The sequence below is a fragment of the Papaver somniferum genome, chromosome 9, assembly GCF_003573695.1.
Source record: "Papaver somniferum cultivar HN1 chromosome 9, ASM357369v1, whole genome shotgun sequence".
Classification (NCBI taxonomy): domain Eukaryota; kingdom Viridiplantae; phylum Streptophyta; class Magnoliopsida; order Ranunculales; family Papaveraceae; genus Papaver; species Papaver somniferum.
In genome coordinates, this window is record NC_039366.1 from 68,070,727 (window position 1) to 68,083,684 (window position 12,958).

The following is a 12,958-nucleotide window of genomic DNA, read 5'->3' on the forward strand; positions in this document are numbered from 1 at the left end:
AAATATTTCCTCTCCAGTTCATCCGGATGAGAAACTCAGGTCTAACTCTAGTTATCTTTGAACCTCTGATGTTCAATTCTAATATATTTCCTCTCCAGTTCATCCGGATGAGAAACTCGGGTCTAACTCTAATAATCTTTGAACCTGCGATGTTCAATTCTGATATATTTCCTCTCCAGTTCATCCGGATGAAAAACTCAGGTCTAACTCTAGTAATCTTTGAACCCGGGATGTTCAATTCCAATATATTTCCTCTCCAGTAAATCCAGATGAGAAACTCATGTCTAACTCTAGTAATCTTCGAACCTGAGATGTTCAATTCAGATATAATTCCTCTCTAGTTCACAGATGATAAACTCAGGTCTAACTATAGTAATCTTCGAACCTGTGATGTTCAATTATGATATATTTTCTCCAGTTCATCCGGATGAGAAAACTCGGGTCTAACTCTAGTAATCTTTTAACCTGGGATGTTCAATTATGATATATTTCCTCTCCAGTTCATCCGGATGTGAAACTCCGGTCTAACTCTAGTAATCCGTGAACCTGTATGTTCAATTCTGATATATTTCGTCTCCAGTTCATCCGGATGAGAAACTCAGGTCTAACTCTAGTAATCTTTAGACCTGGGATGTTCAATTCTGATATATTTCGTCTCCAGTTCATCCGAACGAGAAACTCAGGTCTAACTCTAGTAATCTTTGAACCTGTGATGTTCAATTCTGATATATATCGTCTCCAGTTCATCCGAATGAGAAACTCAAGTCTAACTCTAGTAATATTTGAACCTATGATGTTCAATTCTGATATATTTCGTCTCCAGTTCATCCAAACAAGAAACTCATGTCTGACTCTAGTAATCTTTGAACCTGTGATGTTCAATTCTGATATATTTCGTCTCTAGTTCATCCGAACAAGAAACTCATGTCTAACTCTAGTAATCTTTGAACCTGTGATGTTCAATTCTGATATATTTCGTCTCTAGTTCATCCGAACAAGAAACTCATGTCTAACTCTAGTAATCCTTGAACCTGTGATGTTCAATTCTTATATATTTCGTCTCCAGTTCACCCGAACGAGAAACTCATGTCTAACTCTAGTAATTTTTGAACTTGGGATGTCCGAAAATTTGATATATTTCATCTTCAGTTCATCCGAAAGAGAAACCCTAGTCTAAATCTAGAAATTTTTGAACTTGGGATGTTCGATTCTGATATATTTCATCTTCAATTCATCCGAAAGAGAAACCCTGGTCTATCTAGTAATTTTTGAACTTGGGATGTTCGAATCTGATATATTTCATATTCAGTTCATTCAAAAGAGAAACCCTGGTCTAACTCTAGTAATTTTTGAACTTGGGATGTTCGGTTCTGATATATTTCATTTTCAGTGCATCCGAAAGAGAAACCCTGGTCTAACTCTAGTAATTTTTGAAATGGAAGTGATAGCTAGAGGTAGAGTTGGCAAACCAGCCAAAAACCCGCGGGTTGACCCGACCGACCCGTGAAAAACCCACGCCCGTCCCGGCTGAGTCCTAAACAAGCCAGACGCGGGTTGGAGAAATAAGGGCTTGATAAAACGGGTTAGCCCGTCCCTACCCGTAAATCTGCGGGTTAAACCTGTCAACCCGTATGCTCCTAATAATTTTCATCGTATGATTATTACATTTAATCCTTTTCGTTCGTTATTTATATTAAGGGTAATATGGTCATTATGGGAATCTAATGACCCGGGTTCCCATAATATGATAATTTACATCCCCAGTTCATCAAAATTAGAACATGGAATCTATCTATGGGAATTTGATGACCCGAGTTCATCTGAATGAGAAATTTTGGTTTTACTCTAGTAATCTTCGAAACTGGATGTTCAAATCTGATATATTTCTTCTTCAGTTCATCCGAACAAGAAACTCAGGTCTAACTCTAGTAATCTTTGAACCTGTGATGTTCAATTCTGATATATTTTGTCTTCAGTTCATCCGAACGAGAAACTCGGGTCTAACTCTAGTAATCTTTGAACTTGTGATGTTCAATTCTAATATATTTCATCTTCAGTTCATCCGAACGAGAAACTCTGGTCTAACTCTAGTCATTTTTGAACATGTGATGTTCAATTCTGATATATTTCGTCTCCTAATTTCCATGGGTTTCTACAGTTATCTATCAACTTCGCCGAATGTCCATCCACCTCACTACAATTTTCTCAATTTCTACTATAATTTTTAACCGAATGCTCATTGACCTTAGTCAATTTCACCCGTAATCTATCAATCTTGTCCAATATCATTCGACCTTACTTAATTTCTTTTGGATTCTGTAGTATTATATAGTTACCTGTTAATTCAAACTGAATCTCTATCGACTTCACTTAATTTCACTCATTATCCTCCATCTTACTCAATATTAGTCATCGACGTCACTTTATTTTTCTTGGATTTCATCTCTTCATCGAATTACATCAATGTATATAACCAAATGTCCATTGACCTTGGTCAATTTCATTCGTCATCTATGTACATAACCAAATGTCCATCGACCTTGGTCAATTTCATCCATCACCTATCAGTCTTACACGAAATCGCTCGACCTCACTCAATCTCTCTTAAACTCCATCGGTTTCTATAGTATCCATCAGTTTAATCGTATGTCCATCAACCTCAATCTTACCCAATATTGGTCGAATTCAATTTTTCTCGGATTCCATCGACTTCTCCCGTTTCTGTCATGTTAACCCATTACGGTATTAATTAATTTCACCTGTTATATATCAATCCTATATATTTTATATCGCTCAACCTCACTCGATTTCTCTTGGTTCCATGGGTTTATAAGGTTATTACCTATTAATTCAAACCGAATTTTCATCGACTTCACTTGTTTTTACTTGTTATCCGTTAATCTAACCCAATACCAGTCTACTTCACTTAATTTCTCTCGGATTCCATCAATTTCTCCGATTAATATCAATCATCTAAATTTTAATAAATTTTTATTGGCCTCAATCTTACCAAGGAGGCGATAGAAGAAAAGTTCACATTAGCAAAATTTCGATCACCAAGCGAATTTGGGTCACAACTCGCCACCTAGTCCGATCCGTATGATATATTTTGTGCAATAGAAAACTAGAGTGTGGCTCGCCACCTAGTCCAATCCGTATGACACATGTTTCGGCCAGTAAGAAAATAGACTGTTTCATCGTATGAATAGATTTGCAAATGCAAAAACGCACACGGATCAGTTCTTTATCCAACGGTGGTGGAGAATTGCCGCCAAAAACATCTTAGGTGAAAAATTAGGCGGGAATTTTGGGCGCTCTAGTTTAAATCTGCCGCCCAAAATAATTTTGGTTGAAATTTAAATTCTGAAAAAAAAGTTTAAAATTATAACCTCAATTTAAAACCCTCAAACTCTCTCCACTTTCATTATGAAATTTCACATCTTCTTTATCGGTATCAACTCGTCAAAAAAAATGAATCTGTTTCTTCCCTAACCCCTTTCTTATAAATTAAGAGCAATCGATGATTTTCTTCAAAGTGGGTTTTTATTTTATTGTAATTATGGTTTAGATCTTCGAATTGAGTGATGGTGTAATAGGGGAAATCTGAGATATTTGAAGTGGGGTTTTGTAAATAGAGGTAAACCTTTGTTCTTGTGAAGGTTTTTTCTGTCCGGGTTGTGCTAAATTTTGGATATTGAAAAAAAAATGTATGATTTCCACTTCAGGGAGAAGAAGCAAAACAGTGAGAGAGTTTGATGGAGAAAGGTATCAGAAATTTTCCTTCTCTACTAACAGTTAAGTTTCTGACGTTCCATTTCTCTATTTATTTACATATGCTTATAATTTGTTTGACAAAATTACGCTTAGAATTTTCTCTCGGTTTTGGTTAGTTTATTCTTGACGAGCTTGATTTGTGTTTTCAGATGGAGATTTGATCTTTAATGAGATTGTTTGAAAGGGAGTTAGATGATGAATAGGAGAATTTTAGTCACCACTACTGCATAATGTGAGCTCAAGCACTCTGTTCTTAACATAGATTACAGTTAAAGGCGAGTATCATAATCTACTCTGTTTGTTGATGTGTGTATGGGTATGTTTTGTTGTTTTCTCTGATGTCTAAATTAAGATGTAAATGAATTTCAGACTTAGGTGGTCAAGCTGTGTGAATTAGTATGCTAGGGAGGCATTTAGTTGATGGATTTTGATCCGTTTATATTAGCTTTGATTCTAAGTAGCTTCAATGAGGTTTTGTATGGTTAGTACATGAAATTTTCTAATAAGTTTTTAGATTCTGGGTTCTCTAACATTTGATTTTTTAATGGGGTTATTGAATTTGAATTCATATTTATTCTTATGATGCTGAGTATGTTTGTAAGATTGACAAATTTGGATGATTGTTCGGTTCAATTAGTATCAATTTTCGGCTTATTTTGTATGTCTGGAACATTGTTTTCTTGATTTACCTGTGTTTGAGAATGGAAACCATAACATTAAGAAATGAAGTAAAGTATTTCTGTTTTGTGAGAATCAATAACATGGTGGTGATTGGCCGGAGAATGAGTAAGATGGTGGGTGGAAAAAATTGCTTAGGAGGATGAGTTTTCTGTACAGTTGTAAATAACTTCGAACTTCTTAAACTACTTTATATGCATACAGTAGTCAAGTGCAATGTCTTCTGGTATCTACGTGTTGACCCTTATTTTTTCATTATATGCAGGGATTCAATGCTCAAGGATGACATGAAAGTTCCACATATGTCACTTGGCAGTGAGAATGATGCCAGTGTGGCGTGGTTGGATAAATGTTTTACCATATGGTTGCAGATTCTCAAAGTTATTGCACAGACCCGTCAGAGTTCGAAAGCTCAAAGTAAGTGAAACATGATTACCCTCGGTCAATATACCAGAACAAATTGAATGGCACTTCTCATTTCATGGTAGCAAATGCAGACAAAACTGAAGCTACTATGGACTCACAGGCGAAAAACCTCGTACTAAACAGCTCGAAGTGAACAATTTATGCTTTTCTCTTTATGATGGTGGATTCTTTGTATTAGCTTACTACTCCCATAATGACTGCCTTTTTAGCATACAATTACAGTAGTTTAGGCAATATGGCCATTTATAATCATTCCCATCATAGTTCAATATGAATTAGACTAAATGTTATTCATTGTTATCCTAAGACTAAATAAAGTTCACTGATTCAGTGATTTTGAGTCAACAGAATTCGGGTTCAGTTGATTCTAAATAAAATTTTAATTTCAATTTGACACTGTTAATATAATGTATTTTAGTAGTTTTCTATTTGGGGAAGGAAACTATACGTGATGCTTATAAGTTTAATTGTTTTGTTTTTCTTGATGATGAGTTAAGGTATGGTGGTGATTACATGTCTTGGTGGTGCATTTCTTGGGTTCGTTTTAAGTGGTTTGATAGGAGATGTTGTAGGGCGTCTTAGAGGTTTTCAGTTGAGTGCTTTGGCGATGATTCTGAGGTAAAATCCTTATGTTTTCAGCAATTTGATTTCTTTTTTATATCAAGTTCAAATGAAGCTTATTAGGAAGGATTTCTTTGACCATATGCTTGCAGCGCGAGAACAGAAAGCTTGGAAGCCTGGAGCACGAACGGGTGTTGGTCCTTCTATTGCTTCTCTATATGGCTGAGATATGCTTTTCTCTGATCCATGTTGTCCCCAGGTGATATGTGTTTCCGGTTATCTGCAATTCCTGCTGCAATATCGTCTTCTGCAACAGAGTCCTGTGCGAAGAGTCCTCAGTGGCTTCAAAAGGTCAGTATGTCAACCTTTGTTTTTGCCCCTCCTAAGAGAATCTTGTTTTCCTTTGATCTACATCTGTTTGCTACTTGTTCTTTTTTTTTTAGCTCTGGAGTGGCCTGCAAAAATGCTCCGCAATCTCTCCTAATATTTTGAATGAGAATTTCCTTGTTAAAAAACTTAAAACCTTTTAATCGCTAACAATATGCATGCTTGATAACACATAAATTCTGTTACATAAAGCGATCTGCCAATTCAGAGGTTCTGTTGGAGACATTGTCTGTCATTACTCATTCATTTTTTCTTTTTCTGGCAGTTCTCTATTACTCATTTTTAATCTACCATCCAAGCCTTATATAAAGATTAATACCTAATCTTTGCAAGTTCTTGTCAAAGGCCTCAATACATGTAATTTAAAACTAAAGTGCCATTTTTGACAAATGGGACATAATTGGAGAAAGCCCTGCAAATATTTTTCTTTAATGTTCCTGTTTGAGTATAGGACCATATGGTGTTCTGTTTTATCCTTGGTTTTTTATGCAAGAATGCAATAGCAGTACTCGTAAACTAAATTTCGTACGAAATGAATTAGGGAAGGTTTGAAATAGCACGTACTAGCTGTGCAACTTGGATTCGGAGACTGGTTATCTCATTATTTTGCACGAGTTACTCTATTACTATATTTCTAAATTTGAGACATGTTACACCCTATAAAATGTATCAACTCCTTTAATTTGTGTTTGCAGGAGGGTATGCTGTTAATATTCTTCCCGTGCAACAAAATAAAAGGGAGAGAGGGCATGGAGCCACAGAAGCTGCAGTAGTTGATGCTCGCAGAATGATCTTGATGGAACTTTGCATTTCTAATTTATTAACCATTACTCATAAAGCATGCAGTGAAGGCCTCTCTAAGAGTCTCAAGCAAGTTGAAATCATGTATTTTCCCCCTTTCAGTAGGATCCAATCTTCACAGAGGATTTGCTTAAAGTGTTCCAGTGATAACCAAAAACACATTCTATACTACCTCAACGTAGATTAGAATCCAACATTGGAGTTTTAAAGTAAAAAAAAAAAGAACAGTTTTGGAACTACTTGTGATCACCCCCTTTTTGGGTAATGTTTTTTGTACAAGAATCTATATGCAAATTGTTGTAATTCTTGAAAAACGTTGGTGAGCAATTAGCTTTTTAACTGTTGGAAGGTCAGTTGCCAACAATGGAGAAGGCAAGGATACGTGAGAACTTGGTTTTCACTTTGAATTGTTGAACTGAGTGTTAAAAGTTTCAGATTTTGATTGGAAAGATATGTTATGTGTTGTTGGATTTGTAAAAGAGTTCGGTTTAAACTTAGTCGCTCATGTTAATCTTTTTTACAATTCGTGCATCCATGCATTTGATCATAGTGAATCAAAACACTGATTTGAATGAGTTCTCATGTTTCCATGGAATAAATCCTATTAAGACTGTTGCATTAATACTAAGATCTCAAATGCCTACTTCCAACACTTCTTTTTTATACAGGTGGTGGCCGCTTAAACTTAGTTGCTGAGAGAGGTCTTACCAACCTACTCATCGCTAAGTATTAGTGGACACAGGTTAGTAGCCGCCAAACTATCCGGCAGTTGCAACTTTGGGCTCTTGCTAGGATTTTGGTCACTTAAGCCAGGTGGCACTATCTTTTCCTTCCTTTCGGCTTTTTTCCTATCTACAGCTTTTTTCATCTCGTCAGCATCTAGATCAACTGCAATCGTATCGAAAGAAAAAGAGGAAGTTAAACAATTCTGATCCGGCACGTATCCGACTGCGTGATGCTAAGGCCTGATATTGCGGCAAACTGCTGCTTCCTAAAGCATATTTCCTTTCCCTGAACTCAAAACCAGATTTCTTCGTCTTCTGGTACATGAATGCGCCTAGTCATTAGGGAACTAAATATCGTCCCAGACATCTTCTGATCATCAGGAATGCCAAGTAAATGGCTAATTGTAGTTGCTCGGAACAGGGCTTTCTCGGCGTCCGTGTAAACTGTTAAAACGTTGTGAACACATTAACAAAGGTATGGCATGATTGTAAATATATAGTAAATTTTGTCCATTTTCTTAAGAGAAACACCGTTGAAAACACTTTTGGTAATTTACAACATTTTTGATAATAACTAAAATAAAACCGACACTTAAGAAAATTTCCTCAATGTATGGTGGATATGAATGAATAAAGGAAATTAAAGCCTGTTTTCAATTTGTGGAAGCAATAATATCTAGTAGAACAATGATAGTATCCGCTTTCAACATTAGCCTGCTGATAATGGTGAACTGAAAGACAGGGTTTACATACATAGTTACAACTGCTTGATGAGCTTTTTGCTCGAGCAGCCTCCTCTTCTCTACTTCAGTTGATCCATCGTGTATTGCCTGCTTTGTCTTCCTGTATGTATCATGACGTTAACACTTTTGTTGTTATATACAATAAAACATGTAGGCAAATTAGTGATGATTAACTAATTATTAACTAAGACATTTCAACCATACAAAAACATAATATTGCTACCCTTAATTTCTTGTCTAAGGCCCGTTATGTAAATCTGAATAATCTCGATGCACTATGGGACTGCCCGATCATTATGCGACCAAAAATGATATATATGACAGCCCCCTTTAATTAAGATTTAATATTGTCATCGGAATCATGTAAGGTTTTAGCCTACTCAAATAAGAATACCATATGTGGGAGTCGATCCGCACATCTACATGGTTGAAAACCATGTGCTCTTCCATTTTGAGCTAAGATAGCAATTACTCAATATAGAAGAAAAAGAATTTCAAGAAAAGATTGTTACCTGAGCTAGTATTTGAGATGTAATGTTCAAAATGGAAAGCTACGACAGTTATAGACAAATGCCTAAGCAATTCCTAAGAAGGTACATACCAACTCAAAATTGTACCTCAAGAATAGATTTCCCATTCTCACATAGTTACAAAATTGATGAACGGAAATACTAAACTCTGTGTCTGCCTCAACATCCACGTCTTATGAGCCTATGAGGTTCCAAGGAACCATGATGAGTTCCAAATTCCAGTAGCAGGTTTTGCCATTATTCTTGAGTCAGATGTTGCACTCTAGAGAAAGTGATTGAATTCCTAAAATTCATTTACTTCCGCCTTAACAGATGTAATCTTTCTGCCCTCTCAAAACAGCAAGAAGAGGCCTTGGAACCATTTCCAAATGATTTTTTCCTAACAAATACAGAACCTGCACATGAAGAAACAAATACGATGGATTGAAACTCGTTCCATTGAAGGAAAAGAAAACACAGAAATGCAAGTTTGAATAAATGGCGTAACCATTTAACAGAAGAAATCCAACCACGTATACAGCCACATGGACGATGAGAAATGTACATTTCTTTGGATCATCATGTGCATTTCAGATGCAATCCAGCCACGCATACTTACGCCGTGGAAATGCAAGTTAGATCAGATGCTACCTTCACTAAGCAACTTTCAAAACAGAATGGGACCCCAACTTTTGGAATCAGAATACACTTCCTATGGCGTAGTTAAATAGATCATGTTAGACAAAATATATACAAACGTGTCTTGCAAAACTTAAAATTTCTATCAATATTATCCAGAAGGAGAAAAATTGCCTAAGCCTGAAACTATACCTGATAAGTTGTTTTCACAAAGATGCTAATAACAATTAACAATCATTTTCCTGAGTGGTACATCCATGCTTAAATCCGGTATCGACGGAAGCAGAATTCCAAGTCTAGGTGGGCTAAAAACATACCATGGGTTAATTTTTAAGTTTCTAGGGGGTCTAATAAAAAAAATTCTGGAAAACACAAATGAAAATTTTGGTTTTGAGTGTTTTTTTGTAGATTTGGGGGTGGCTGGAGCACCCCCAAGCCACCCCCTACTCCAGTCACTGTACAACAAATGACTGTTGTACTACTACATTCGAGAAAAATGATTACGTAACAAAAAGACACAAATGAAGTCCTAGAGATTTCTCAAAGCATCTCTCACCTGGAATTCCCCTCGAATTTCACCTAGCATTCTATCAGGTGCTCCGGCATTACTTGCTTTGTCAGCCAACAAAGACTGAAGCATCTGAGCATTGCAAAAATGAAAGTGAATTAATCCTGAGACATGTACCTTAAAAGTGATGTGATGAGTAAAGAGAAACATTGAGAGGCTCTAGTAGGTGCAACATGCACTTTGCTGTAATGGCCCTACAGGTGCATCTGACATATTGCATGAAAGAAGCTTCTGAAATAAATAAAGTATATATATAAAATCAGCTAAGGAATGATAGTGGCGCAAATGGCACAAATTGCCCTTTGTTGTTACTTAGAAGCATAGTTTATTTTTCTCTTTATTTTAGGGGTGCCAGCCTAATAATATGAATAAGCTGATGTACTCATTCTATAAGATAGATCAAGCAATTAAGTTTAACCGAAAAAGTGAAATACAAATGTATATCAACAGTTCCTAAAGTTTCACCTACGATAATAACTAAAAGCGGAAACCAACGTAAAATCAATTCCAGAATTTCTGAAAATTATTCTCAAAGGATACCTCCAAAACAAAGATAGTTAATCCTTTAGTCGGGAACTGACACTGAAAGCTCATTAAAAACTCCACATCACGCAGGATTGGAATGATCGTTGCAGTAACTCCCGTTAGAGGTAATGAAATTACGAAACCAAGTTTGAATTTGATCTGCAAATAAGTTTTATATGCTTTAGTAATTTATAGAATATCAAAAAAAATAAAGGTCCGACATTGCGTATTCACGGAATAAATCAGTGACATTTTGTGATTAAACACATATTACTAACATTTTCTTTGCCCAAACTATTTTCTATTTCTCTCTGACCCTAATCTGTTATAAGCAAAAATAATTTAAACACGTAAAAGAATTTGCAGAGCACAGTGGGGCCATCAAACAAAGAGGCGCAACCAATTTGGATTTGTCAGTGATGATACCTGACTGACTAAGCTGTTGGAATACATATGGGTTTGACAACAGTCCAAATTCAAGGATAAGTCTCACCTTACTTCTCGTTTCCAATAAGAAACACCACATGTCTTATAGATAGTTTCATATTGTGCACTATAAAATAGTCAAAAATAAAGATGATGGCAACTTCGCAACATGACAATTAGCAATGAGTGCGCATAAATGCCAAAGAGCAAGCTTTTATCAAGTGCTTACAACTTTAAAATTAGTAAAAACTTTTGAAAATGAACAAATGCGGTAATTGAAAAATATGAGAAAGAGAAGATTTACATACTTGAGGAGGTACTCAGATATATGCTTCCGAACCCAAAGATGCCAGATATACTTGTCATCCACATACAGGAGCGCTAAACTCAGTTGAACAACAAATGACAGAGGTGTCTTTAGCATGTTCAGAGTACTGCCTCAATGAGAAATACTCGCAGTACAATGTATATATCCAAAATCCTCGCAGATTTTTGATTGCTTTAACCCATTTGAAAAAAAAAACAACACCATGTGATTGTTTTAATCTTATTAGATATCCTGAGGAGTCATATTTTAATCTATCCAAAATCCTCTTCAATTACATTACACTTAAATCAACTTCAATAAATACGATCAATATAGGAAAAGGAAAAATAACTTCAATCAGATAAGAAAAATACATATAAATAAGGATATAGAAACGAATGCATACCTGAATAATAAAATCATCTGCTCTCGCATTAGGAAGAAGGGAGGAAGAATAGTGAACCCATCAGAAAGAAAAGGAGGACGAACAGTGAGAACGGAGGCAACATGTGATTTTCTAGGTTTAATTTTTTTCTTAAGAACAGAGGCGAATATGAAAAGGTGATGAGTGTTTTAGGGTAAACTGTTTCTGCAAAATAAGATAAAATAAAATCAATCAATAATCTTATTAAAATATAAAGAACTTAAAAATCCAGTGAATGAAAAAGAAAATAATGAGACAGTAAAAATGGAAAACAGGGTTAGGATTTTGTAGTCGAAGCTCATACCTTTTTAGTGAAAATCAAGGAAAAGTAAAAATCAGAAACCGGTAGTCGTTAGGGTTTACCAATACATGGATTTGGCTATTCATCTCTTCTTTATATTGAATAATCCGAACACATGATCGATCAGAAACAAAAAAGAACAATCAGAACATATCAAGGAACAATGAAGAACAAAAAGATAGGAAAACAATCTCTTGGTTTTAGGGTTTTTTTCTCTCATGTATTCTTTCCTTTTTTTTTTTTTTCTTTTTGGTTTATGAGAAAGATTTTTTCTTTTTTTGTTGGTTTTTTCTTTTGTTTTGCGGAAGAATTGTGTGAAAAAACTAAGGGTGCATACGGTACGGTTCGGCTCGGTTCTTGCCGATGCCGAGTACCTGTACCCCCAGAGGTCGGTACTGAATTTTTGGGACCGGTACCAGTCGGTACTTTTTCAGCAAAAAAATGTGTGCCTTTTCTTTTACCTGTTTTTTACCTGTTTTTTCTATATAACAAATTCTCATTCAAAACAACAACTAATAAGTAGCAATATTACTAATAAACCAAACAAACAATGTCTTGAAAATATGGAAAAAAAAGTAGCAGTAGCCACACTAAGTCTTGAAAATGAGAAAATCTGAAGAAAAAAACAACTAGCAGTGCAGCTAGTGCTGCAGTAGTCTTGATCTTGATCTTCTAATCCATGTCAGCAGCACTTGTGGTGTCATCAGTGTTGATAGGACCAAGTAACGCTGCAAAAACAAATAATAGCAGTTAGTAACTATTAGACTATATCTATTACTGCCAAACACAAGTAATAATGTAATATGTTACCTTCTTCAACTTCAACATCATCATCTGGTATGTAATCAGATAGAAGATCAAGTTGTATTGGCTTCCTTAGCCAGCTTTGTGTGCAAAGCAATGCCTCAACTGTCCTTGTAGATAAAGAGCTTCTACAAGGACTTAAGACTCGCTTTCCTGTGCTAAAAGCAGACTCAGAGGCAACAGAAGACACATGAATGGCTAATATGTCCTTAGCCATATGTCCAAGTATCTTATACTTTGTACTGTTGGTCTTCCACCAACCCAATAAGTCAAACTCCTCATCATCATCTTCTCCTACACCTTCTTCATACTCGTCAATGAAATATTTATCCAACTCTGTTTTTCCCTCATCATCATTTG

The 12,958-nt window shown here is 35.7% G+C and overlaps 2 long non-coding RNA genes across 4 annotated transcripts; one reads left to right on the forward strand and one right to left on the reverse strand.

Moving 5' to 3' along the window:
* The first annotated feature begins 3,434 nt into the window (after nucleotides 1-3,434).
* Nucleotides 3,435-7,148, forward strand: LOC113309382. Of its 3 annotated transcripts, none has more exons than XR_003340555.1 (7): nucleotides 3,435-3,637; nucleotides 3,726-3,794; nucleotides 3,924-4,006; nucleotides 4,718-4,869; nucleotides 5,376-5,496; nucleotides 5,592-5,790; nucleotides 6,522-7,147. It is a non-coding gene; the product is annotated as an uncharacterized LOC113309382 (long non-coding RNA). The 3 variants fall into 3 exon arrangements; XR_003340556.1 differs by having other exon boundaries at nucleotides 3,726-3,765; nucleotides 6,522-7,146; XR_003340554.1 differs by having other exon boundaries at nucleotides 3,726-4,006; nucleotides 6,522-7,148.
* A 1,307-nt stretch (nucleotides 7,149-8,455) lies between these two features.
* LOC113314455 lies at nucleotides 8,456-12,031 on the reverse strand. The gene is made up of 6 exons (XR_003342414.1): nucleotides 11,798-12,031; nucleotides 11,476-11,658; nucleotides 11,071-11,261; nucleotides 10,352-10,495; nucleotides 9,800-9,883; nucleotides 8,456-9,020 (listed from the first exon to the last, which is right to left on the reverse strand). It is a non-coding gene; the product is annotated as an uncharacterized LOC113314455 (long non-coding RNA).
* Between the last annotated feature and the right edge of the window lie 927 nt (nucleotides 12,032-12,958).